Source organism: Adiantum capillus-veneris, chromosome 6, assembly GCF_014529385.1.
Source record: "Adiantum capillus-veneris isolate H3 chromosome 6, ASM1452938v2, whole genome shotgun sequence".
In the NCBI taxonomy this organism is placed as follows: domain Eukaryota; kingdom Viridiplantae; phylum Streptophyta; class Polypodiopsida; order Polypodiales; family Pteridaceae; genus Adiantum; species Adiantum capillus-veneris.
This window is the reverse complement of record NC_140936.1, coordinates 52,094,071-52,112,242: the sequence shown is the minus strand read 5'-3', so window position 1 is coordinate 52,112,242 and position 18,172 is coordinate 52,094,071.

Genomic DNA, 18,172 nt, shown 5'->3' with positions numbered 1-18,172 from the left:
AATGCATGTGTGCCACGTTGCCGATGATGCACAAAATTCTAGGAATGGTAAGAATTGGAGCTTTTATGGTGCAAACGCGTATAACAGTAAGGCTAGTGGGCATTCTTTCTCACAAATCTCCTGCGCAATGCCTACTTGCTGTTACACACTCGCCATCTCCAAGCTCTGAGGCTTCTTCACTAGAACCACAAAACTCCTTGTCCAAAGAGACTGTTGATCATTGTCTATCCCTACCCGACACACCTTGCTATGGCCTAGAATATACAAGTAAGTCTTCTTCTTCTACATACTTACCATCTTCATCGTGTATGGGTAGAAGGAAAATGTCAAAAAAGATGCAGGAAACCATAGATGAGACTGCCACAGTCATCAACTCCCTTCAAGCTTCCCTACCACTTATCCCACACAACAAGATACATAGGTATGTGTTTACTGAGCAAGCCGAAATGCTACTGCAACTTTGGGATCTGCATGTAGTTGTACAAGCTACAAGGATAGATTTTGACACGACAGTAATCAAGCAAGTTCTCAATTCTTTTAGTGCCGAGGATGGCAGTGCTATTGTCAATGGTGTAACAGTCAAAGCAACTCCTGACGCAATTGCTTTTGCTTTCAAAATGCCCAATGAGCCAAAGCCGATCACAGCTTCTATAGAACAGATAAGTTCGATTCTGAAAGAGGATAAAGCAGCCAAGAAGAAACAAAAGGCTAGTGCACAAGGGGTCCCACTAGAGCAGGACTGGACATCCCCTCAGTCTACAGATTTGTTGCTGAGGCTGTTAGCTTGAAGAACAACCCCACATATGTGTCAAAAAAGATGTTTGCTATGCTACTTGCAAAAAGATTAGACGCTACAACTAAAATCAACTTATGTCAGATCTTATCTCATAATGTGCTCCAACAAATTGCCAAGCTAAAATCTCCAAATGTATTCAAATCTTGGTATGTTTGGTAGTTTCTATACTGTGCAACTGCTCCAAAAGCTAATTACCAGGTGCAGATGGCTTGGAGTCTGAGGCCCATCCCAGAGACTAGCAATGTTGAGCTCTTTTCATACGACGAGGCTCCAGGTAATCAGCTGGCTCTAACTAGACAGAAGAGGAAGGCCACACAGGTGGTGGCCAGTGGTTCAAAGAAATCAAAGATTATGTTGACCAAAAGAAGTACTTTACTAAAGCAACTAGAGATCCAGGTCAAGCCATTGCCTATTGAAAAGTCCTTAGCAGGCAAGACTTTGACCATACCAAAAAAACAGAATCCAACAGACACCAGTGTTGGAACATGCCAACAAGAAATGTCCAGTGCTGAACAGGTGGCAATTAATATTGACAAGCACCTGCCAGTCCAGCTAACAAAATTCCTTTCAGTGAATTGGCTTTATCTGTAGCCAAAAAGGACAGACTGCAGCAGTTACAACATCACCCTCTCAAAGACCGACTAATTCTTCAAGAACCTGATTTTGCAACATTACCATACATGGCTCCTGTTACGGTTTATGAGACAATCCACTCCTCCTTCCCCACCTTCAGGATCTGGAGCTGGTGGATCAGTTGCCACAGAAGGTAGTGAACCCAACAAAGACCAGCCATACCATCACAAAGACCAATCAACCCAGCGGACTGATGATCAACAGCAAGGTAGTGGCCAGGAAGGCAACATTGGAGGTTCTCCAGTACACCAATCACAGCACAACCTAGACTGTAAAGAAAAGGCAAAGTTGTGGTTGATTCCTTTAAAGGCTGATGAGCAACACTCCTTACAGCTCATCACATTGAATAAGAGGTTAAGACATTAGCAAGCTCCTACTTCTAGGAAATATTTGGAGGATGATGCTCTCCTCTCTAACCTAGAACGCTTTCAAAGGTTGTATGTAGGTGCCAGAAAAATGATTTAGCACTGGAAATCAGCTGCCTTTCATGATCAAGAGCTGTGTCAATAACGTGAGTACCCCAACAGAATCCAGCTATTGGAAAGGGTACCTGAGTGGACGCCGACTTCTGATGATATGTCATTCAATCCACATTGGTAGCAAAAGTCTACTACAGACCGACACTTTTTAGCTCTTGAACTGGATCTATTTCTAGGGAACATGCCTACATACAAGTCTATGAAGGAGGTTAGAACTCAAATGAAAGAAGTCTTGCTTCATATGAAAATTGCCAAAGGAGTTTTGGATCAGAGGGTGCTCGGACTTCCAGCAGTAAAGGACCTCGAACACAAATGACACTAGGAGAATATGCAACTGCTCTCCGAAGACTCTTTCAACTCATCCGAGTTACCTAGAAGATAATGCAGCAAGACCAAGCTGTTCTCAATTTTTTCGGGTTTGTGCCTGATTCTCCTGTTCTCCTGTACACATTGCCTGCTAAAGAAGTTAAACTGCTTAGGTTTTTCCCAGCTTTGTATCCTCAATATTGATAACCAGTGGATCGGCTCACTTACTTCAACATCACCAATGAACTTCAAGACTGGTATGAGCGAGCCACTAGGAATGGAAAACTTGGCAATCACTGATCAATGACGCCCTCAAAATGGATAATGTCATGGATTTGCAAGGAGAAATGTAGAGGGTCAAACTCTCTATGGGACAATGGAAGATCCAGCTCCAAGGATTGACGAAGATCACAAACCAGTTACTTCAACTGACTATGGAGTCTTCTAAATTCCTGAGAAGGATACCACTGCAAAGCCAGGGGTGAGGCCATAGTACAGAGAGATGGCTGAGATTCTCTTTGAAGCTAGAATTAAGACAAATTATCCTCTTTATCAAGGATGGATCCACACAGACTCGCATTGTCATAAATTGGCTAGAACTCGTCTGAAAAAGGGAAAACACAGTCTGTATGATCCCAACACCAAAACCTACAACCCACTTACGCCTTATGAATTTGAGATGTCCACTAAAATGTGGGATTAGCTTGAGTAGGAGGCAATTTACAGACTTATCCAGAAGGACAATGCTGGCACTGGGACTTCTGAGGAACCAACAAAGAAGAAGGGCAAGAGGAAGTGGGTTCAGTAGAAGGATGCTGGGTAGTTCCATCTCAGAATCAGATGGTAGATTTTCCTAGTGAGGCACTGGATTTTCCTAGTGAGGCACTGGACACCCTTGGAAATACAACTATAGGGGTGTCAAGCACTCAACAAGCATGAATTAGGGTATAAAGCTAGCAATGACAAAAGAGTATTACCATGAGGAACATTGACCAAATTAGCAACCAGAAGGGTTTAGGGTTTAGTGTTTAGGCCAACCAAAAAACCAGTTGGTTTCCTCAACACCAAATCAGAATCAGGTGGTGGATTTTTTTGTTCAGAAATTTTGGAGCAATACCAAAATTCAAGAAAGGAGGGAAGGATGTAGAAGGTGAGGATAATCCCAACAGGCGGGAATTGCCCCTTAGAAGGCCGAACAGTTTGTAAAGCTTCAAGTGGAGCAAAACTTTGTTTGTAGTTTTCAAAATTTAATGTCATGTACTTGTGTATTGCCAATGTCTTGTCTTTTTGTCACGTCTGATCTAGTTCATTGTATTGTTCAATAGTTTGCATGGCAGACTATTGCTAGGTCTTTAAAATCACAGACACACACACACACACACACACACACAACCACTCTTTGGTAGGGTGCTATATCGTCGTCATTGGAGAGTAAAGGGTGAATCTCTACACAAGAGGATGACAAGAAGATACAACCACAACTGACATAGAGCAAGAGGTAAGCTTCTTTACCAACCCACGTCGCCCTATTGTCTTCAACACACATACATTATAATAGATAGATGAAAAAATCTTATACCTTTTGCATATTTGTAGTTCCTTGCCCTCACTTTGTTCGTTTGCTTGAGTTCTTGGTTGCCCTCACTTGCATTTCTTGATTGCTTGTTGAGAGCATGTGATTAGCTTGTAGGTGTTTTCTTGTTTGGTGTGTGATTTAAGACTCAGGGGGTGCACTATGTAATCATGTTAATGTATACCATGAGTTTGATAGAAGGGGTTTTTAAATAAAAAACTTTTATGCAATTTAACAGAAATACATTAAAAAAGGGTTTTTATATTCAATTTTGGAAAAATTCCTAAAATAAGGGGTCATTTTATTCATTCAAACATGTTAAAAGAGGGGTTTTTTTAATAGCCCGCAAACGCATGTTATATATGGGGTACTGAATGGTGAACCCCCCGAGGATTAAAAAAAGAGCAAAAGAAGAGAAAGGAAAAGAGAGGGAGAAAGAGAGATTAGTGTATATTTAATGCTTAATGTTAAGTCAGTGTTGAAGTAGATAGAGAAAGCTTTTTTCTCTTGTATGATTAATGTTAAGTTAGTGTTATATTAGAGTAAAAAATGTCCTATTTGTGCGCTCCTTGCCGCACTGTCGAAGCAAGGGACTTGCTGATACACCGTGTACGAGCCGCAGACGGCTCCAAGCACACAACTAGTTTAACTAGTAAGCTCAAAGAGGGCAATGGTGTGTCACTCACCGCCTTATGCTCCTGCCGTAGAGGATTCCTCGCCGCGAAGAAGAGGGAGACGCCGCTACGCCGCGCTCAACCGCCTCGCCGCCGTCGTGCCGCCGCAACGCTCGATCGCACACACACTCTCACACTCTCTCTCTCTCTCTCTCTCTCTCTCTCTCTCTCTCTCACACACACACACACACACACACACACACACACACACACACACACACACACACACACACGCAAGGAGATGGTGAAGGAGAAGGTGGAGATGGAGCAAGAGCCGCTTCTATTGCACAATGAGAGAATGAGTAAAAATTAGGTTTAGTTGGCTTTTATATGAGCTCACCCCATTCACACTTGGGCGCCCATGCTTAGCCAACTAATCCCTTGAATGTCCCAGTTAGAGTGCGCCTCTCATCGGCGATCACTCTTACCCTTTTCCTATTGGTCCGACAAGCCCGGTACCTGACTCTAAATAATACAACGTTTATAGATCATAGGGTGTCCGTGTGCCGTGAGGGTTAACATGCCCCCCTTCCTGATGTAGATTCCGTCCTCGGAAGCTATTGAGTTGAAGCTGGTTCGTCGAGGTGGAAGAGCATTTGAGATGAATGTCCTTAGCCTTCTTCAGTCACTGCAAAATCAAACAACATTGGCACAGTAATGGCATTCTCTTAAAAAGCATATGCAGTTTTAGGTAGACAAATTGATTGGTAAAAGAATTTCAGACAATTTGTTAGCAATGAACATTAAATTGCAATGTAATCAAATGCATAAACAGATGTAAGGGTAAAAAATTAAACAAGTCCGGGGTCGCTAATTTAACGATCAAAAGGCACTAGAGATCGAATATTAATACCATGGGTAAGCTTCTTAATTTTCAGTGGTCAATTAAGTTGTTTAATCGCGAGAGCCAAGTATTCATGTTCGAGGGCTGACTAGAGGCTATATCTAGAAGACCTTGTAGTTAAGCTACCATAAAAGGAATTTCTCATGAAATCATCGCCTGACTGATTACTTTTTCTTTGACCCCCCAAAGTCTTTTCACATTGATTCAATTTTGATGTGTGTGCTTATTTTGTATGCCTTGGGTTTTTTGCTTTTCAAGGAAAAGCGCCCACACTGGGAACCTCTAGGGCTCTAGTACCATAGGCAATACATGTGAGTGAAGTACCAAATCAAGCTGAGATTTCTCTTCCAGCTTAAAATTTTACATTGTGGCACTTTGATTTTTTGTTTGTTCATTTTCAGCATTTAAATTTTGTAACTTTGGGGGGTCATATAACACTGTTACCCTCCCTAGGCTCATCACATTAGTAAACTCCCTTTATAATACTTAAGCTAAAGGTCACTAGGGTTAAGCCCACTAGAAAGCCGTAGTACATTTCATACAATGCTGCCTAAATCGGATTAAGAACCTAAGTAACCATTGCTTATTAGGAAGGCATTCCCCATGGTATTAAGAGAAGATTTCTAATACCTAGCTTGGTCAAACTAGCTTAGTCGGACTGCTTGATTTTTAAACCTAGACAAGTGATTATGACAAAACATTACATTGAATTAAATGTTTGATACTAAGCCAATGCGCTGAATATTATGCTACCAATCACAATCAAAGCAGACAAACATGGATGCAAAAAGATAAGGGCAATGCTAATGGACATAAAACACCTGTTTGTGTTGATGGTCGCGCTTGATTTGAAGTGTGAACGAGAGAAAGGTTCCATGAAGGTCCAAATCCTATCAATAGCAACACGCTCCTGTACACACTAGGAAACAAAAGGAATACCTCCAGGAGGCACATTAGTGGGAAAAGAGAACTTTGCTAATCACTCAACTCTAAAACAGAAACACTCCTATCGTACTAATCTTACCTACCCTCCATCACTCAAGTGATGAGGATCAAAGGTGTTTCATGACATAGGTTTCTGTTTCACTGTACCAGATGTGACATGTGTAGGTCTGAGTCAATGTTTTGACTTTTAATGTGCATACTCGTTTGCTAATTTCTCTTGCTCTTTATTTTTATTTATTTTTTTGTGAGTATAAAGCTTTATATGTACATTCCCTAAGATTGGAATTGAGAGGTCAGGGAGAAAGGTTGAGAGGGAAACAAATGAATGATGACTGTCAGCAAACACTCCCCCCTTCCTTGGGTAGATCATACCGTTTGAAATGAGCTTGTCACCCTTTGAAACCAATTGTTCCAGTTGGTAATAGGTGAGGATTTTTGCCAGTAGTTTTCTATTACCCTAGGTGCCTCGTCAAGCTGCAAGGGTGGTAAGGTACTCTCCCAGGATCGAACTTGAAGTGGTTCATCAAGTGATTCTTGAACACTGGGAGGTGTGGATTCTTTTGTAGCTTCATGGAGGTCCACTACTATAGATGGAGGCTGTGTAGAAGCTTTTACCTCTATGGATGTATTACATGAGGAGCTAGAAGCTTCATGGGACTCCCCCCTTCCTGAGCTAGGTGGAACAAATCGTTGTTTCTTTGGTACCCAAACTAGCTCTAGATCGGGTGTGTAACATTCCATGATTTTTTCCTTTCCGCGATTTTCAATTTGTTTTGGAGCCACAGGATTGGGTTTACATGGGCCAGGTGACAGGTAAGAGTACACTTTACGTTTGGGCACCCAGATTTGATCATTTCCTTCATAGTATCCTTGGGCTTCCAATAGTCGTTTAGGAATCCAACGCAACATTTTCTTACTTTTCTTGGAGCGAGTGGTACGTTTCTTACAAGGCTTCTGTTTTTTAGCACTAGCTATGGTCACTAAAGAAGCTTTAGGGACCCACTTGTATGTTTTCTTCGTTACATTAGGATGAGTCTTGTCGGAAGCGATATGCATTGCTTGTAGCATATTTAAGGGTACATGCATTTCATCCCCCTCAGGTGTTACCCAGGTGGTCCCCCTATTTCCCCAAGTGTCTATGGTTGCTGCTAGGTGGACCCAATCCACATTGTCCGACTCAGTCATCCCAGGTAGGATATCCATATGGACACTCTTTGGGGGTGTGGGGTCCACGTGCGATGTGAAAGGAGAGTCCACTTCCCCACCCCCTTCGTGTGCTTCATTTGCATCAGGTTCCGAGCGAGTAGCTCTACCTAATGTTTCCATGAAACGGCTAAACATACTAGTACTAGGCTGTGGAGCTTCGGGAGGTGCATGGCCTTCTCTCTCAGTGTTTTGGGTAGGGTATGCTTCCATGATTTTTGAGTCAGAGGAGGAATCACTAGCGGCTATTTTAGGGTCTTGGGTGGTGCTACCTTGTGTCCCCACTGAGGGTCTAGAGCCTATCGTGGATGGGTAATGGGTGTCCGTATGAACAGAGGCACCCTCAAGATGCTCGTGTTCTAGCACCCGCCCAGAGCGTAAGTGCATGTGCTTTTGATACCCTAAGGTGTCAAAAAGCTGCTCTAAGAGACCTTGTGACTAGTTTTTTGCGTGTTTTTTGTTTGTTTTTTTGCTAGATTTTTTAGAGCGTGTCGTGGAATGGTCCGTGTGATAGCTCAAAACGAGCGTATCGCTAGGAGGGGCGTGCTGTGCTTTACAGCCCACCGTTTGGTTCTATTTTGCTCCAGAAAAGCCCGAAACAGTCTTTTCCTAGCTGGGGAACTAGGCTCCAAATAGCAAGTCTAAGGGTGCAAGTGGGAAGAGAAGGGAGGAGAGTGGAGGACTTGTCCCACATGCTCTCATTCTCTCTTGAGGGAGTAGGGTATATATATAAGAGTGAGTCTAGTATATATCATAAGACTGAGGACTGAGACCTGGGCGTGGGCGTGGGCTTGGGCTTGGGCTTGGGCTTGGGAAAAGGAAACCGATCCCGATCTAACTTTTATACAAACCAACCCGTCCGTTTTTATAACTCACGTTTTTTATTTTCGAAGATTTAACCTCCCTCGCGTTTTTATTTTTTGGTTTTTTTTTTAAAGTTTTTTTTTCAATTTTTTTTAAAAAAAATGCTGAAAATGCTGAAAATGCAGAAATTGAAAATGCTGAAAATTTAACACAGAAAATGCAGAAATTGAAACTTGACAGAACCAGAAAATGCAGAAAATGCAAAAACGCAAGAAATGCTAACTGTGCAGTGCAAACCAGAAAACGTAGAAAACGCAAAAACGTAAGAAATGCTAACTGTGCAGTGCAAACCAGAAAACGTAGAAAACGCAGAAAACGCAAAAAACAGAAATCTCCACATAACTACACACACTCATTCCCTGCCTTTCCTATGATAGAAATTGCACCACAAGAAAGCGTAAAGTGCTTAACCGAGCTTAGTGTAGGGCATTTCCCCGGCAACGGCGCCAAAAATGTGCGCTCCTTGCTGCACTGTCGAAGCAAGGGACTTGCCGATACACCGTGTACGAGCCGCAGACGGCTCCAAGCACACAACTAGTTTAACTAGTAAGCTCAAAGAGGGCAATGGTGTGTCACTCACCGCCTTATGCTCCTACCGTAGAGGATTCCTCGCCGCGAAGAAGAGGGAGACGCCGCTACGCCGCGCTCAACCGCCTCGCCGCCGTCGTGCCGCCGCAACGCTCGATCGCACACACACTCTCACACACTCTCTCTCTCTCTCACACGCACACACACAAGGAGATGGTGAAGGAGAAGGTGGAGATGGAGCAAGAGCCGCTTCTATTGCACAATGAGAGAATGAGTAAAAATTAGGTTTAGTTGGCTTTTATATGAGCTCACCCCATTCACACTTGGGCGCCCATGCTTAGCCAACTAATCCCTTGAATGTCCCAGTTAGAGTGCGCCTCTCATCGGCAATCACTCTTACCCTTTTCCTATTGGTCCGACAAGCCCGGTACCTGACTCTAAATAATACAACGTTTATAGATCATAGGGTGTCCGTGTGCCATGAGGGTTAACACTATTAGAAAGATGTGTATTTTTTTTAAATGACAAAAAAAAAAACATTTCTAAATAAGTTATTTCTCCATAGGAACCTTGTCACAGGTGTCAAGAAATCCTTTCAATTGCACTTGGCTAATTTGAGCAGCAGGCTGGTAAAAGCTATCTACGGGAACATAAATAAATTGATCACTTTAACCATGCTTGAGAATGGGAGCATCACATAATCCCACCTTCTCATCTTGCTTCTAATCTTGTCCATAGTCCATTGTCCATAGCCCATTGGAATCTTTGCTTATGTGCTGCATCAACCCCCATTGGGGCACCAAGGTGACGGAAGATCTTCCCTTCAGAAACTCTCTCTCCAAAGGATTGAATAATTGAAGGAGTCATTTTCTGTAAGTGAGATCAAGCTAGATTTTTCAATATTGTATTTTGACCCAGAGGCTAAGGCAAAAGTTTTCATAATCTCCAGAGCCCTTCAAGCATCAAGCTTTAAGGAAGATCATGGAATCACGACAAAGAGATTCACTAGGAGCTGGTTCGTGTTAGGCAAGGACAACCCTTGCATCTCCCCTCTTGCAACATTATCTTCAAGCATGGTGACTAGCGAATGCAAGTCAAGTGCAAAAAGAAATGGGGGAAGTGGGCAACCCTACTTTATTGATCTTTTGAATTCAAATGCGGACATAATTCTATCATTAAAAAGCAGCTTAGAGTGGCTTTTGACACTGAGAGTGAGAACTAGCCGAAACAATCGTGGCCCAAAGCTCAAAGATTTCATGACCTCCTCAATGAAAGACCAAGTAATTATATCATGGGCCTTATCCAGATAAAGTAATTCTATCTTAGGCCTTATCTAGATCAAGCTGCAATAGAATACACTCTTGTTTGGTGGATGCTGCGTACTCCATGCCAACCATGGTTGCCCGAATGTTATCATATATTGACCTCCCTTTGATGAAGCCATGCTGATGACTAGTAATGGCTTTATCTAGAATGGGAGACAACCTAAGGGCAATAGTCTTGGCAATAATCTTGTAGGACACTGATATCATCATTATTGGTCTCCAATGTTTTAGCTTAGAGCAAAAAATTTTCTTTGGGATCTATTTGTTGATGCCCCTTTTAATACCTAGTCAAGGCTTCCATTATTCAAAGCTTGGTTGGCCATTTGCGTAATAGAGGACTTGAGAGCATCGCAAAATTCAATAAAGAATCCTGTAGTTAGCTCGTCCCACCTGGGGGACCTAGAGCCTTTAGCGCATAGAAGCATTCCTCTTCTCTAAAGTCCCTCTCCAAGAGATTGGCTTCGAAGTGTGAAATCGTAACTTTGATTCTCCTCAAGAGATTATTCTTTTCCTGCCTTCATTTACTTTTAGTGATCACACCTCAGGTTGACCTATTATCTGCTAGCACAGGTGATCAAGCATTAGTTTAGCCATTTCATCATGATCCTTCACTTTATTCCCCTCACCATCTTTAAGAGAGTTGATTAGGCCCCGACCTTTCTTGAGTTTTAAGTCTCTAAGAAAGTGCTCATGATTAGATGCCTTGGGCTATAGATAGTTTTCTCTAGACAACAACCTGGTCTTTTTGACTTCCTCTATCTCATGATCTACATGTTAATTTTGGGTCCCTTTTGGGTTCAAGACACCTTTTGTGCTCAACCTCAGACACAGTCAATCGCTTGTCTTCCTCTCCCAGCTGCTTGAGGTGCTCCTTGCGAGTCTTCTTCAATCTTGGGCCTACAATTTTAATCAATTTTTGCATGCTTTTGGTAAATGAGTCCCAAGCTCTGGGGTTATCTCAATAGACATCTTTACAAGGCTTGGTCAAAGAATTTTTGGTAAGAAACTTAAAAAGGGAGTCTTTGAAAAGATGTGCTCTAGAAGGTAGAAACTTCTTAGGCCCTTTGGGGTGTTACGTTGACCTTTTCCTTTGGCTTTCCTCAGTTTGATGTGAAGGGGCAGGTGATTTGAGAGGGCTTAAGAGGTTACCACTTTCATATCCATCACCAAAGAAATCCAGTCTGCTTTGTTCCAAGAGTACCACCTATCAAGCCAAGAGGCTATCCGGGCATACTGCAAACTAGTATATGTGAATCCTATCATGTTGTTCAAAGGATCAATCTCCCACATGTGCACCAAAGCCCACTTCTCACAAAGGCTTGTCCATTTTTGTTTTTCTGATCGAGCTAGCATAGTAGAAGAACCTGTTCTATCCTTCCTCTTCTCCACCATATTAAATTCTCCAATGAGGAGCCAATCCCCTATAATAGGGATGTCCTTTAGCTGCTCCCACAACCTAGCTCTATCCTTCGTGGTGCATGGACCATAGATGTTGATAATGGTAAAGGGTTGGTCAGCCCACTTGAACTGCACTCCTAAAGATCTTGCCAAAGGATGATTGAAGACCATCTTTGCATCCAGGTCCCTATCTAGAATTGTAAGGATGCCACTAAACCCATGAACTCCTTCACCATAGAATACATAATCCGCCATATCCTCAGTTAAACTCACCCAAAATTGTTGTTTTTGCTCTCCAAAATCCATTTTTTCGAAGACAGTGTCTTTGAGATGTAAATCCCAAAACTTGTCTACATATTTGTGAATAGATTCGTAGGGAGAGAGCTTCAAGCTTTGCCATTCGGTGAGTACTTTGTCTTTGGAATCGGTAGCCAAAAATTGCTTCATGATGGAAGCTCTTAAAGCTTTCCACGTTTGTGGAGCTTTACCATTTGCTCGTAGGCTAGACCACCATTGCCTGGCGGACTTTTGAAAATGCATAGCTACATGACATAGCTTAGAGGACTCAATGAAGCCCTCATCTCCAAACGTCGCATTGAATTGTTGGATAAAGGCCAAGACTTTGTCAGTAGCACCAAAAGTGCCATCATAGGTAAGGAAAGAGATGTTCTTTTCTCCCTCTTTGAACTTTTTGAGCTTCGACGACTTCTTCCGGGCGGCATAGGATTTCCTATGGCCTCTTCTTTTAGATGGTATGAGGAGGATGGAGGAGAGGGTGACCTCTTTTCTCGCCTTTTTCTTCCCTTGTTCCTCCTTGTCTGCACCATCACTTTCTTAGAAGAGGAAGAGGATGAAGAAGATGGAGAAGAGGGTGACCTCTTTCTTGCCTTTTTCTTCTCTTGTTTTCTCTTGTCCCTCTTTGAATTATGGTGTAGAGAAGTATGTGATGATCTTCTCTATTTAGGGGGTGTTGGAGAGCGTTTTTCTTGCCGTCTTCATGGAGCCATATCCATCGAGGTGGCAGGAGACTCACTTTTTTCTCATTCTTTCGGTGGGGGTTCTACCATTGAAACTTGGGTTCTCCTTTGGGAAGGAGACGCATCATTGAGTTGTAGATTTTTGAGCCCTTCGTACAGATCCTCTTCTTCTTCCCTTATCGGAGAAGCCCTCTTTTGGAAGTCTCACTAGGAGGCTTCCTAGGTACTCTCTCTTCTTGGTGGGGAGTTTGGAGAATACCATGGGTGCGCAATTGCTGTAGCACTTCACCTTGGAGGGATGGGTTGCCCAAGGCTTGTTGTAGCCTAGAAACAAGATAGTTTACAAGCATAGGGGCATCATTAGTTGCTCTTTCATTAGCAAAATCAAAGCTATAAACATCCATTTCAATCTCTTTTCCTTTGTCAACCGTACTAGCAAATTTTAGGTGTAAATTTTTACTTGTACTTTGGCACTTCAAGCCCTAGTTGCTACTCCTATTTACCTTCAAAGATAAGCACTCACGCATCTATACCTGTGGCTCAAATATTATTAATTTTTCAAGGAATAGAAGAGAGAGTTCAATAGAACCAAGAGAGCATCTGTTCCTATCAAGTTTCTAATGGCTCAATAATGGTTAAGTCATAAGCGAACCTCGTAGGACTTCATTATTAAGACCATAGCTCTCGACGCGGTCCCCGTTAACTACATAAAGCAAGCGTGCTTCAAGGATGAAAAATCCCTATTCTACTTACTCTTTCGCAATTAATAACACCAACCATTTGTAACAAGCTGTGGGATGGGTGTCTAACCTCACTCCTATCTTATTGCAGATTTAGCAAGAACCACGATTAAATTGTCAATCCATGGGATGAAGCTGACTCGAGTAGTACATAGAGGATACAAGTGGTTGTCAATCTCTTGGAAAACAACAAACAAATTGCATCTAACTCAAGCTACACTCAAGTAACTGAAATCACCAAAAGCCAATCGCTCATCGGCAAACAAATCACATCCGTTGCAACATCAAATGACATCCAAATGTAGCGAAACTTCTAGGATAAGTTTATAAGTCCTAAGAGCACATGCTTATGGTGTCAAATCCCACTTTAGGTCAAGTGCAAAGATCGTGATTATTAACAGTAGTGGATTTTTGACCTAGTCGTTTTCGACCCAGAATGCATCTAAATGCTTAGCAATGATGCCCCAATACCTTGCCTATGCTTAGTTTTTGATTTTGAAGTGTAAATTCCTACTTATGATGGGATTAGGCCGCGGGTTGGAGATGCCAAAAGCTACAAAATATCGTGAAATGCTTACATCAATTTGTAGAGCTCTTACCTGCGGTTGCAACGCAACAGACGCAACTGCAATGTGACCGGGGAGGGAGTAGGAAGCGCGAGAAGGAGAATTGAGTGCCATTAGCTCACGCTGTGTATTTCATTATCCAAAACTTGAAAATAACTTACAAAAATTGGCTTTTATACCTTAGCCAAGGTTTTTGGAGCCCTAACTAAAGATGGATAAAGACAAGTTGATACAATCTGGAAGCTTGTAGCCTCGGCTCATCAATTACAAAGTTTATCCAGAAAATAGGAGTTACAATATTCTCGATTTATCAAAATAATAAGTGTTTATACAATGAGAACTCCAAAAAATGGTATCCGAGTTAGCTTACTGCTAACATTGCCCCCCTTCTCGCTTGTGTTGTCCCTTGATAGAGCTTTATGGGCTGAAATAATCTTCGGATTGACGGATGGCAAGGCGGTCTTTAAGTGCATGTAGAGCCTTTTCATATATGATCTTTCTCTCTTTGTTTGGCACTTGCAAAAATTGCATAGTGATTGTGTTTTTTAGCTCGATTGCGGAGTAGCTTACGAATCTGGAAGTCAGGTTGCTGATCACTAGCCCAAAAATCTTCGTTTACCAAGTGAAAAACCCTGTGTAGAACGCTTCCTCAGACGCCAACATATTATGAGATGGCAAGAACATGCAGTGAGTGTAGAAGCCATAAAAGACTTCTTCGGAAGGTTGGCCACTTAGATCGTAGCATAAACCCTTATTGCCCTTGGGGAAGGACATCCACGTGGCTCCTGCTTGCTCTGGCTCATGGAGCAACATTCGGAAAATTTTATAGAGGATAGCACATGAGAGATTAGGGAGGCTTTTGAAGAATGACATGGCGCCGTTAGGGTTTTCACCATGTATTCCTTTGTCGGTGTTCCCTTTTCTGGAGCTGGAAATCTCGAATAATTCAGCCATGTAGGCCGCTTCTTTGTCATTGCCTCATGTGCTTGCCACGTCCTTACTCTTGGTACAGGACAAAAGTTGGATCCTTTTGAAGTGCCGCAAGTGCTCTTGTGAACAGAATCAAGTATCTTGGATTCTTGTTCAGCCAGCTCCTTCTCCACTTGGGGTGGACTTTATCTGTGCATGTCTATATAAATCTTTTCCTTGACCTGTATAACATCTCTACCTTGATCAAGGGATATGATAGTGATTGTTGATGCCATTGTGCATTGATTTGGTTGGGCGTGAGTTGAGTAACATTGATAGACTGAAGAACTCTCAACTCCCAATCCATCGCTGCTTTCCACTGCTGATCCGTCTCCTGGGTAACCTTTTCCTTAAGTGCATCTTCCTCAGCTTTTGAAAGCTGGACCATTGGCACTTCATCAGCTTCTGTTAATGGTACTTACAATTCTTCTTTGCCACCTAGCCCTTCTGATGGCTGTGTTTCCATCTCAGCAAAAGAGACAGAGGGAATATCAATGTGGGGTTGTTTGGATGTACCTTCTTCTTCCTGTGTCTCTTGCTATCCATCCCGTAGTAGCTGGTTAATTATCTTTAGTTCGGCTATTTCCTTGAGTAACTCTTCTTCTCTTTCTACCCGCATTAATGCAAGGTCTTTGTGTTGTGACTACTTTAGATTTATCTCTAGCTCGAGATCTTTATTCTTTTTTTTCTAGTGCTTTGTACACTTTATCTGTACCTTTGATCGAGGCAACTACGCGATTTTCTCTTATCTGTCACAAAAAGGTTGCCTGATCATTGATCCTCTACTCTGAATATTGCAATGAGGTGTTTTCTACATCTAGCTGTACTTGGATCTTCTGAACTGACAGAGTTGTTGTAAGGTCTCTGACCCCGATCAAAAAAGAACACCATTGTACCTTGAAATGAAAATAATGGAATAAGTTACTATTTTTAGCAGTTTTCTAGATTCTGTCAGTGCCATGATCTTTAGAATGTTTTAAAGCTCCGAAATGTGAATTAAAATAATTTTTGTAAAAAAATTTCAAAAAATAGTAAGTTTTTGGTCACCTGACCCGTCCAGTTTTGATCGTCTCGAAAAACTGCACCCGTACCCCGAATTTAAAAAAAAAAGCATTTTCGGACCCCGAGGGCTGCTAAATATGGCAGGTACTCGGGCCAGTACGCCTTAGTTAGAGCTCGCTATAGCAATTTTCGGCATCAAAATCCGACTCATATGACCCGTTTTAGCCTAGAATCAAATTTTCTCAAAATTGCCCGGGGGGGTACCGGGGGCCCGGGACTGTGTGGGAACAGGTTCCAGCCCACTCCACATCAGCTTTAGCAGCTAGGGGGCGCCCTCTTGCTTTGTGGGAGTCCTGGGAGAGTTTCCAAGCCAGTAACTAAGTCTCAGAGTCAGTTAACCAAGCCAACCTGACACTTGGTGGGTAGGGGAACTGAACTTGCCAATGCAGAGACTGAGTGCTCACTCAGATGCTTATAGCAGCACAAATCGATTTTCAGCTTGTAGGAGCCTATTTAAAGACCTGCACACACACACACACACACACACACACACAAACACACACACACACACACACACACACCTACACACACTCTGGGAAGGTGCTGCCGGAACACACACCTTTTGAAGGAGAAGCAAGGAGGGAGGTGCTCTCGAATTCTCGCCTCAAGAAGATCGATTAGATCAGAGAATCGAGAGGATTATCAGCCCTTGACCACGGTAACCACGGTTTAATTAATGCTTTTTGCAAATCTTTTTCATTACCATCTAAATTTCTCGTCTATTATGCTTATTCCTAGTCGTAATTCTCTATAATTACTCTCTAAATTCTCCTTAACCATATTCTATTATGTAATCATCATCCCATAGCTGAATTATCAGCCATTCATCACTCTTAATTAATGATTAGTGCACGATTATTAGAATTTTCTCTCTCTAGGTAGCATAGAAATTCATCGGTAAGCTGGTAATTGTGTAGATTGATGAGAATCACTCTTTCTATCACGCATTAATATTGTAGCTGATTTAGATCCATCTCTGTTATGCATTAAGATATAATTAAGGTAAGATTAATCTGTCATTAAGTCTCTAAGAGGTGGTTTTTCTCACACCTATGCATGCGGTGATTCTGCACCCTCTAATTGCTAGGAAAGAGATTAATCGTGCTTAATTCATCTCTCTGGTAATTCCATTAGTGAAATCCTATTATTCTTAATCATGTAAGCCGAGTAATTATCGTTAGAGCCGGTTCCCACAGGATTATGTGTCATCCATAATGATTGCTATATGGGAAAATCTAAACCTCTCATGTAGCAGGCATTGTTTGATGTTGCTAATCTATCATTTGGCTTGTTATGACGCTTATGGACATTAGCTCTTTTCCCCAAGTTAATTACTTAAAGTAGTGAGTTTAAAATGGCCCCGGTTAAGAGGACTCGCTTTGGTGGAGCCCACGACCACGAGGCAGGAACGAGCAAGGTGAACGGAAAGGGAAAAGCTCCCATGGAGGAACAAATACCGGCCATCTCACGGGCCATCGACGAATAAATGGAAGAGGTAGAGCATAATTTCATTCAAGTTGTTTAATTTAACATTGCACACGTTTAGTTAGGAATAAAAATATCCCCAAACATGTTAGAGAAATTCGACGGAAACCTCGGCATTGAATTCATTGTACATTAAGTTCTAAAGTAGGAAGGAAATGATTGATGGGTATGCTGGTTGCAATTAGGAAAGAATGTCTGCTAGGGAAAATTTAGCTCGACATGTTCATTTTATTTCCAATGTTGAATCAGTCCTGACCCCCCTACTGATCACAGGGGGTAGAGTTCCTCGTTAAGGGATCTTGAATCCACGACTTGCTTTCTATGCGGTGGATACCCACAACTTGCTTTCTATGCGGTGGGAACCTACGTCTTGCTTTCTATGCGGTGGGAGTGTCCATGACGTGCTTTCTATGCGGTGGACATACCTAGTTTTATGGGCAGCTAGGCGACAACGGGAGGAGTGAACTCTCGCTAGAGGGGGTATGTTGTAACTCTAGAACATTGGATCTTTTATGAATAAGTTTGAGTAGAATTTTTACTAGAATTCTGTCTTGGTGCTGTTGGCAATACTGGTTGAAGGGTTGTATTAACGAACAATGTGATTCGGAATTAAACAAGGAATCTTTATGTTGAACAACCTTTGTGGTAGTAATTAGGTAACACAAGGAAGTGTGAGTGTGGGGGTGGAAAGTGGGGGCTTGGCTCAGGTTGCCAATGCCTACGAGATGTGTCATAATAATCAATATCTAATTCTCCTAAATGATTTTCTCATATTAAACTGATCATTTAATGTGGGGAGGTACTA